This window comes from Phaethon lepturus, unplaced genomic scaffold (genome assembly GCF_000687285.1).
Source record: "Phaethon lepturus isolate BGI_N335 unplaced genomic scaffold, ASM68728v1 scaffold1333, whole genome shotgun sequence".
Taxonomy (NCBI): Eukaryota; Metazoa; Chordata; class Aves; order Phaethontiformes; family Phaethontidae; genus Phaethon; species Phaethon lepturus.
The window spans coordinates 1-11,115 of NW_010529479.1; positions in this window are offsets into that span (position 1 = coordinate 1).

The window sequence follows — 11,115 nt, forward strand, 5'->3', positions numbered from 1 at the left end:
CCAACCTAGTGATTCTGTGATTCTGTGTTCATTAAAATCTTTTTAGCCTTAGCTGTAGAGCATCTAGATGCTTCATCACTCTTCATGCCTAAAGTGTGGTATGTAAGACATGACATTTTGCACCGTTGCATTCTTCTAAACTGTCTTCTCTCAAGATTAAGCAGTTTAGTCACTGACCTTTTAGCCCTATTTACAGAGGAACTCCTGAGTCCCAATACTTTATTCTTCTCCTAATTAATATTTTTCGTCACTTGCTTTCTTACTCTGTCTGGTAAGAGGACTGCCCTTTTATTTTGTGGTCCTTGGCTCACATTTTTGCTATTTCTCCTGAAGCTTCCATCTATGGGACAAGGTTTTGGTAAATTCTTTTAGGTTTTCAACTTCCTCAGATATTTCTGTGCTCTGGAGAAGGTACATCTGGTCACAGATCTGCATCTCCAAGTTTCAGCTGTGACTTTTCTTCTTCTCACTTAGGCTGAAAAGCATAAAGAGGTGAAATACAGATCCTCCTTATCTTTGGTTGCCTAATGCCTGTCTGTCAACATTGCTTTTCCACTTGGGAGAGTTCCTGTAAACCTTCTGATTCAAAGATCTTCGGAGCCAACAGCCTGCCCTAGCACCTTGTGAATCTCTTCAGTCTGTTGGCTTTGCAACTTGCTGGGTGTACCCCATTCTTTTTTCTAGATCTGAGTGTTTTAAGGCAGCTTTACTTTCAGGATATGGACAGAAGACTAGTGTTGTTGGCACTGATTCAGAATGCTCTTCCAGGAGCAGGAACATTTTGGTGTGTTTCTTTTTTCCACAGTTAGCTTTTTATTCACGCATATCTTTTTCCTGTACTTCTGCTGAATTACAGATATTTCATTTGCAACACCTGTGAGATTCTGTGGTTCAGTGGAACCCAGACTAGTTGGTCTCCCTTCTTGTTACAGCCTTTCTGCTGTGTCCAGAACCTGAACATTGGTTACCAATAAATACATTCTCTGCTTGCTGTTTTGGTAATGACACAGGTGAACTGCTGTAACAAACATCTCAAACGTTAGTCATAATTTTCTTGAGGGAAGCAAGCAGAAAGAAGGCTAGTGGCTAATTTTTAACAGATTATAACTCAGTAAGATCTGACTGGAATTGTACTCTCTCCTAGTCCAAGGTCTTTGTCCCTTTTGAACTGAAGGTTCTGTCACAGATTGAGGAAGTATAACATTTTCTCCAGAAAGGTTCTCAAGATTCTTATATGATAGAGTATATGGAATCTGAATGCATAACTTCTCGCCAACCACTGTGTTATAGTTTCTCTTCACGTCTTGTCTACAGTAGTGATTTTGGTAGCTGCTTGTGTTCTGTGAAAGTACAGCTAACATATCTTCTGAAATGGTAATTCCCAGTTTTTTCTGAAGATCTGCTTGTCTTTTTAGGACCTTTTTAAAGAGGAATGCCAATTTAAATTGGTTACTGCCACAAAAAGGATAGCTGCACTCACAGAATCAGGTACTTTGGCACCTCAATTTGTTTGGATGATTTGTTTCACTGAAATGGGGCTGTATCCCCCAGTGCTGTGATCAAAAGGGAAATAATCTGGGGGAAAAAACCAAACTGTCTTATCTTTGAGGCTCTTTTCCATGGCAAGAGAGGAGAAAGTGGAGTCTAATCACCTTACTGATTTCGATTCAAGCCAGACATGAGTGTCAGTGAAACAGAAACAGGAACTCTTGAGGATGTGGACATCAGCACCTGAGCCTTAAGTTGAGTTCGGTAAAGGTAATCTCTATAGTGACCTTGTTTACTAAATGAAAGGTCATAATAACCATTTCGGATACACATGTGATCAACAGTCCTTGGTACCTCTATCCTCCGAGTCTTTTTTGGAGTCCCTGCTTTCTAGAATATAATTCTACACCATCTCATAAACATTTCCTACATTTCCTAGCAATTCTGCAACCTTGTATTTTAGTATGTTGATCTAACGTGATCTAACTTTTTTCTGTATTAATATTCAGTACTAAATTGTATTCAATGGGCCAGCTGAGGCAAGTCATAGTGAATTGGTGACTGATACTACTGCACCCTCATTGCATCATTGACACATTTTTATTAGCAATGAATTGATATACTTGTCAGTCATTGTTGTAAATCATTATGCCCATTAAAGTTTGGAAATTGAAAGAGTATTGTGTCTGCTATTCATGAATAAGCTTCCCTAGGAAATCTGCTCTTTTTATGCTTTTATGTCAGAAGGAATCAAAGCGCTGAAAGACTTCACCACTCATCTATTTGCCTTCTGACCTTTTTGCCCGTCCCAAGCTTCACTATGATTGATTAACAGACCCCTTCCCTTCTCCCAGGTGTAGATAAAACTTCCTTCGTAAGGCTGTCCATGTTGTTTTCAGCGTCCTGATAGGATCAGTGCAGGGCAACGTGAAATGCCTTCCCTTTCCAATTGACCAAGCTCTCTCTATCTCACTTTTCATTGCTTTGCAAGTCTGATGGCGCAGACGGGAATATTTCTGGACATAAGCTGTAGCTGGCCATGATGGTACATTTTCAGAGGATGCAGACATGGTAACTAGAGAGATAGGAGAGTGTGCATCCCCAGTTAACTGCACTCAGCTGTTGAGAGGAGACTTGCTAAACCAGAATTAAGTGTGGTTTTCTGGTTTGTTCTGACTTTCAGTCCTTTAATTGCCAAATTTAAAATGATAGGTTAAATTTTTTACTCAGGATAATGCAATTTAATGTCTGTATGTTTACATTCCTTCAAGTGGGAACAGAATGTAGCCCAATATACACTAGTTATTTCAATTTAAGTTATTTTGGATGGTGAGAATCAATCGGTGAGCTTTCTTGGGCCTTCTTCCTTTGTGGACTTTTAGGTTAATTAATTCCTATGAAGTCCTAGGGCTGAGATGATTTTGTTAGTAACATTTTATAGTAACATTAGTTACATTATATTATCAGCATAAATATATGCTAAAATTAAACGAGTGAGGTACTTAATTTTCTCTTTTGCTTAGTCTCTAGCCTGGCAAGTGACATGATTTTTTTTTTTACATGAGTTTCTTATGTAGGAAGAAAATTATATTGTAGTCAGATATGCAACATTGTTTATGTTCTTTTAGTGTAATGGGTATTTGGACGGCATTCTCAGTAACCACTCTGCATGCTTGTAAAGATTAGTGAGTAATACAGTTCATGGGAAATTTTATGGGCTGAAGTAGATAAGAGCTTGAGATGTTTGTCTTCTGGATGTCTGCTTTAACCTCTAAGTATACAGTGTACATCACAGCTTCATTATGTTTTCCCTTTTATTCTTGTTGTACTCGTTTTTATGTCACGGAAAAGAACATTGTCTTTTTCCTTGTATTTATCTTTTCCTCTCCCCAGCCCCCATCTCCATGTCAGCATTGTCCACTTGACATTTTCCAATGCCTTAAACTCTGGAGGCAATATTCTTGTTATGTTCTTATTTATGCTATTTTTGCAGTCAAGAATAAATTGAAGCTGTGTGGACCATTTTCATTAATTAGTTATTCAGTTGATCGATAAAAATACTTCTTCAGAGGCACATAACATTTTGTTCTGTGCTCTCTTCTTGATTTTGACTGTTGTTTTTCACTTGTTTTTCTACCTTAGTCTCCAATGTACAGTACTGTGGAAGGTTCCTCTCATGATCCTCTTTCCGCTAGCTTTTTTCCTTTTACTACTTTTTCTTTTTTTCCTCTCATATCTCTTGTGCTAGTTTTTCTTTGTTTTACAAAAAAAGTATGCAGCTGGTTTTGAGACCCTTCTGGAACTTTGAAAAGTGGTTCTTCTAGACTTTTAGGCTTTAGACTAAAGGAGAGAGAGCAATAAAAGTGGAAGCAGACATCTGATGCATGGAAGCATGTGTCTATAACTAGTGCTACATAGCTGGCTCAATGTGTTTGCTGTATTACTTGTTAGCTTAATCCATGACTGTTAAAAGTATTTAATTTATAATGTCTGTAGTTTTCTGCTGGTTTCTTCTAATTACTTTTGATGAGCAACCGTTTTTTACTTGTCAAGATACATATTTACTGCCAATGGTAAACAAAGTAGTGGTAGTGCAGAGAGTAAATATTGAAATATTTGTTTCAGTCAAATGTCTCTATTGAGCAACTTGGAATTCAGAGATACAGTGATGTGGCAATATTTTCATCTTATCATCACAAATTCTCCTGGGAAGATTTTACATCAGATAATGTTATGTTAAATTGAATACCCCTCCCTTTTGGTTTTTTACTCAGGAATGTTTTGATATTATGATCATGAAAACATGAGTCAATTTTTTTGATTAAGTTAGTCATACTGCTTGAAGGAACTGCATAGTCTCTAGCCCAGGAAAAGAAGGGGGAGAGAATTATCATTAACTTTAGGAAATATTCACAGACTCAGCACAAAGTTTCAAAGAACGTGTAAATAAAGACATGGAAGTAAAAAAGGATAAAACTCAACATGAAGTTTGTATACTAAAAGTAGATTGTGTCTGACTAATGTGTTAACCTTGCATGTTATGTCATTTTTTAGGTAAAGAGAGTCAAGTAAATATTGTATTTGTGGGATTCAGTTAACATTTTAGAGCATTAGATAAGGATACTGTTTTCATTAAACTGAAAGAGATGGGGATTTGTATAAGAAATGCAAGGTGGGAAAGGAGAAGAAAAATAATCAGTAGTGTTAAAAGTCCAACCTGGAGGAAGATCATTAAGTGCAGTTCTTCCAGTTTTAGAATCAACCTTTTTAATTATTTTTGTAGATGTACAAGGCATCATTGCTACACAGGAAGATCAAGATATGCAGGAAGAGTTAGACAGTCGTGAGGACTGACATGTTAGAAATGGGATGAGACTAGACTTTCCAGTATAAAATGTAAGATTAAGACCATAGGCAGTAGCAGTACTAACTGTTGTCACCTGAGGGTTATTGGAAATAATAACTGGTTAGTTGGAAATCACAAAACAGGAGTGTTATCTAATATTATTAATTATTTGCAAAATAAACTAAGAACAACTGATGTGGTTGAACCAGAGGAGAGGCAAATGTGATTTTTAAGATGTGTTGAGCAAGATATTTCAGGTAAAGATATAAATATTGCTGTTTTAAAGAACACTGTTAGCCTCTCATATGGTATATTGTCTACCATTCTTGACTCTCATATTTAAGAACAGGAGCAAGTATAGGGAAGTGCTGTGAAGGATTATCAGAGTAGTGGGTAGCCTTTATACAGAAGACTTCTAAAATACCTTGACTTGTTCCCTTGCAAAACAAAGGCTGAGAGGGAATGGGAAAGCTTGCCCTGGAGGGTAAACGTAACAAAAACGTAAATGAGCTACAGAAGTTAAAGGATAGTATTGACATAAAACAAAATGTAAAAGTAAAGCCAAGCTGAACATTAGGAGATTCCTAAGTATCAACTCAGCTTCTAGATCGTCCTTCCAGGAGAAGCACTGGAAGCAAGTAAAAATTCAGATTATAGTTTAAAACTATCTTTCAAATGAAGGATAATCTGCAACAAGTATACATGATTTTTCTTTTTTTAAAATATCATCTATGCAGCTGAGGGGAGGTCGACATTAAAGGTGAAAACAGTAATAGGCTATATAAATAAGTTGAACAGCAATTTCAGAAAATTATCTTTCCATCTAATAAGGGTTGTCTCCGGCTAAAAACAATATGTAGTGCCTTATCTTGCTCCCTTTACATTAAGAATGTTTTTGGAGGATGTGGAGGTAATCTAGAAGAGGACAGCCAGACTGATTCAGGGGTAATGGACTGTAGTTCTCAAAAGGAGTACTTGGAAAAGAGAGCCTCTTTGTTCCCAGGTGTTGTTGTGGACCTGCTGAAAGAACCAGAAGGTGGACTGTATGAAGACAAAAGTGCCTATACTGGATTTTTCCTTCTTCAAAACATAGAACTCACATCTGTAAGAACTGCACGTGGCTAATGGACTGCTTAGCAAAATAGGGCATGGCCATGGAACAGCTGCACTAAGCAACTTACTCCCCTAGAGAAATTTCCAATGTTACGGAGAAGAAGTTGTTCGCAGCAAATGCTATTTCCTATTCCCCTGCACAGTCTGTGGCTCTCTAACCCTCCACTCGCAAAGTGCACAGCATTTTCCTGGTTAAGCAGTGTCAGCAGGGCTGCCAGCTTGATTGAGTTAGTATGGAAAAAGTGCAGAGAATGACCTTTTCAGCACGGAGGGGGCATCTAAAGAATGACTTTCCCGTACCATGTTGTGTCTCATGTTTCAGTGGCCCTCACCTTGGCCAAAATGATCCCTGTTCTTCACTTTGCATTATGAAATGGGAATATATATATATATATATATATAACACTTGGGTCGTGGGGAAGTAATTGGGTTTATTTGTTCTTTTTTACATTGGTCATTAGAATTTAGACAAAACCTCACTGGAGTTTTTAACAGAGAAAAGGAAGCTAAATCTAAATAAACTTCCTGGTTTCTGTGAGCTGCAGCTCGCACTTGTTTTTCTTCCCCTTCTAAGAATAAAGTAACAATATTTATCAGCAACATTTATGCCACTGAGGAATCCAGAGAAATGCAGGAAATGCAGTATGAACACATAACGTATGTACTAATACTTTATTTGTCTTTGTGTGTGTGGATTTGATGGCCAAAAAGGAAGAGGCCCCAAGGGCTCCTTAGTATGCAATTAATATTTTGGCTAGAAAAGCAGCAGATTGTTTCAGTATGCTTACATGTTATGACATCATATTCCAGTAAAATTATAATGAACAGAATTTTTGTTTGTCTCTGTGGCAAACCAAAATGAGTTTTCTAATTGTCAACAGACCTTGGTGATTTATTTAATTATAGTGGCGCCCGCTCACACCAACTTAGTTAAGGTCTGTCAGCATTTCTGTTATGAACCCCTATTTTTAGGGGTTTATAAGTAGTTGTAAATATTTGCTCATTGCTGAAACTTGGCATTCAAGGTCACAGTCATGGAGCAAATACCCTTTTTCAGGTTGACTATTCTAAAGTGATACCGATGGCATTAGCTAAAAAGTAGATTTATGATACTATGAAACTTAGAGGGAATAAAGAGAACCTGCTTTCCAGACCTCTAATTTGAGGGATCTTCTTAAGAATCTCAAATGTCCAGATGAGCCAGATGAAAATTAACTTAATAGGTTATATGTGACTGGTTGGTAAAGTAACATACTTTATCACATATTTATTTCTTCCGATTGAATGTATCATTTCACATGTCCTTTTTTTGTCTTCTAGACTTGTAATCTTCTGTCATTTTGCTGCCTCTTTCAGCTTATGTTCTGAGGAGTGTGCCGATATCACCTGGGAACCTTTTTCACATAAGAATTTTCTCCAAAGAAAAATCCTAGCCTTTGTAGCTGCCATGTAGAATGCAGAGAGATGCATATTATTTAAATGTAGATAGTTTTAAAACTTTCAGAAACATAGTGAGTCCATGTGTGAAGTGTTGCTGTTGGAAATCCTGACTGTTTAGTTCTGTGGCAGAACAGAGCGACATAAGGCTGAGGAGTGCAGGACTGACATGTTGGTGTTCTTGTGATGGATAATATTGTGCTGATATTGTTACTGCATAATAATCAGCAAATTCTATATAAATGTTCTGAAGATTGTTAATACTTTCTGTCCTTTTCAGTAACTCGAATGTTAATGTATCGGGAAGGTTTGTTAATGATCAGTGGCAGATATGGTATCCTAACATTGCATGTGGTTGTTCCTTACATGAGTGTGCATCTTCAGGATGCAGAATCATTCTGTATTAAAACTCAGTTTAATCATTGCACTGTACTTTCAGACTGTAATATTATGATTACTTTTAAGGCTTTTGTTAATACAGTCTCTGTCCTCACCACTGAAAAGAGAAGGATGTTTTGTTTCTATTTGACACGTTCCATGTTGTAGAGAAGCCAGTATCCTCACAGATTTAGTCCATGTTCTGAGGATTTCAGGTGTTCCTTTGCACTTTCCTGGCAATGTTCATATTATCAGTACTCTGCTAACTCTGCTGGAGCCCAAGCAGAGCAAGAAAAGTTTAATCAAAACCATGTAAAAGCCTAATCATTCTGCCAGTGCCAAAGAGCTGCATGAGGCTCTAGAGCCACAGGCTGAATATCATTTTTCCATATTATCACATAAATAGCTCCCTAAACACTCTTTAAAAGAAGAGGTGGAGAGGGGGGAGGGAGAAAGAGAGGGCCTGTTGTGGGATCTGAGTTTATAAAGTGGATTAAGGTTCGCGTGCTTTCCGCCTTTGCATGTAATGGACAGAAAGGTAGGTCTAGTAACTCAACAAGAAACAAGAATTTCTGATGGATGTTGCTAACAGCACTACCACATTTCTTTTTATTTAAAGAAGATTTTGAAGGAATTAGGTGAGATGTGCTATCAAGGTTCCTCCAGCTTTTGCGTGACAGAGCTTATCCTGTGCTAAGCTGCAGGTAACAGAGGCAGCCAACAGATGCAGCGGTTTCCAGGCTCTAGTTCTAGATCTTCCAAGAACAACTTCTGGGATAGTGGGAGGATTCCTGGGAACTCTTTGAGGAACCTGAGGGTTCCTGTTGCTGCAGGGAAAGGATGGCTACAGGAGGCTGTGGCTTTGAGCAAGCTCTAGCAGTTGCCAACAAGCTCTGTCAGCTACTCCTGATCAAAAGCTGAATTGAGCTTTTCTTCCAGCTGTCTTCTGATTAGAGAGGGTCAAGCACCCTTTCAGCAGGTACTAGAGAGAAGCACCTGAGGGCCTAGAGCACTGCTCCCAGAGGCAGCCAGCAGATGCAGCAGTCTGCACAGCAATTCACGCAGAAAGGAGGCAGAAGCTTTGCTGAGGACTGTGTGTGCACTCAGCAATGGTGGTGACGTACCACAGTTCTTAGCACCATCCCTCCAGCTATCCCTGGTACATCAGAGACCTTGAGTCAGATCTAGCTCTAGGGCTCTAGCTGGGATGGGGAGATAGTGGTCTTGTCTGCAGGAGGTGTACACTGTCAGAGGATCTGTGTTACCAAGTAAAGGAGATGCAGGAAGATGTCAGCAAATTGTGCTGACATCACCAGAACTGACAGGTGAGAGATCAATTTTATCTTCTCTGAGACCCTGCAGGTACAAGAGCCTGAATCCCCAACCATAGCAAAGGAGGACCAGGGAGAGTCAGTGCTTTATTGGGCTGGGAAACGGGGAGTCCTGTGATGGTGACGGCTGGAAGTTTGTGATTTTTGGCACCAGGAGGAAGGCTTCTGCTCCACCTGCAAATCTGCAACTACAATTTCAGTGCCATGGCATCAGATGAGGGCCTGGGAGCTCTCAAATCATCCAATCCAGCCAAGTCTGAGCCCTGAAGCAGCACCAGAAGGAAGCAGGAAGTAATAATAGTGGGCAATTTCCTACAGCAGGGGATGGCGACCACCATCTGTGAATCTGACCTGCTGTGCAGGGAGGTTTGCTTCTCACCGAGGGCTTAGATAGGGATATTGTGGATAGACTGCCAAGGTTTGTCTGTTCCTCAGACTATTACTTACTGCTGCTCTTTATTGTGGGCACCAGTGATACTGTAAGGGGACACATCGAGCATAACAAGCATGACTACAGAGATTTGATTTTTACAACTGTGGCACCCTCTTTGAGGATCAGTCCTTAGAAGATAGAAGATCCACCCCACCAAGTAGGGCAAGTATCTTTATCAACAGGTTGGCCAGTCTGGTCAAGAAAGCTTTAAAGTGATGGAGAGTGGAGTTGACCTATAACCAAGTGAGGGAGTGATGGACCAAGTTAGTAGGCAAAGACTTAAGTGTAATGTTGACAAGAGAGACCCCAAAACCAACAAAACGGGAATGAAGGCATCCCACTGCGAGTGTATGCACATAAGTAAGCAAGAGCCTATAGGACAGCGTGATGGGGGACGTCCTTATACCCTTTCTAGGAAATCAGTATGCTTGGATTCCTGTCTGAAGTGCCAGCACGGAAAATGAACAGGAGTGAGAGGTCTATGTGCAGCTGCTACAGGCCTATAAGCTCACTGGAATCACAGAGACATGGTGGTATAGCTCACACAAATGGAGTGTTGCAGTCAATGCATACAGGGCCTTTAGGAAGGAAGGACAGGATGGCAAGGACAGAGTGTTGTCCTTTATGTGAGAGAGCAGTGGGAATGCATGGAGCTCTGCCTGGGGATGAGTGGTAAGACAGTTGATAGTTTATGGATCAGGACTGGGGGGCATACCAATGCGGGTGATACTGCAGTGCGTGTCTCCTACAGACTGAATGATTGAGAAGTGGATGAGGTCTTTTTCAGGTAAATGGAAGAAGTTTCATGGCCATGGCCTTGGTCCTCATGGAGGTCTTTAACCACTCCAGTATGTGTTGGAGGGAGCTCAGAGCAGGGCACAAGCAGTTCAGGAGGTTTCTGGAGTGCATCAGTGCCAACTTTCTGACATAGGCAATTGAGGAATCGGTGAGGATGGGGACTCCTGCCAGAGCTCACACTTTCAAACAAAGAAGAACTGGTTGGAGATGTAAAGGTTGGAGTCAGTGCAGTGACCATGAGATAGTGTCAGGATCTTGAGAGGAGTGAACAAGGTAAATATCACAGATCACAAATTGGACTTCAGGCTAGCAGACTTGGGTCTCTTCAGAGACCTGCTTGGAAGAATCCTAGGGGATATAGTCCTGAAGAGAGGAGTCCAGGAGATCTTGTCAAGGTTCACCTCCTCCAAGCTCAAAAACAGTCTAACCGTTCATCCCAACATGCAGGTAGTCAAGCAAAGGCAGCAGGAAGCCTGCATGGATGGACAAGGAACTTCTGACTACACTCAAACAGGGTTTGTGGCCCAGGTGAGGTGACACAGGATGTAGAGACACTGTGCAAGTGTGCAGATATAAGGTTAGGAAAACTGAAATCCATCTGGAGTTGGATCTGGAAGGGGAGGTGAAGGGCAACAAGATGGGCTTCTACAGCTGCAAAAGGAAGACTAGGACCCACTGTTGAGTGGGGCAGGGGACCTGGTGGTCATGGAAAAGACGGAGGTACTAAAAGTGTCTTCATCTTAGTCTTTACTGATAAGACTGGCCTTCAGGAGTCCCAGGTCCCTAAGATC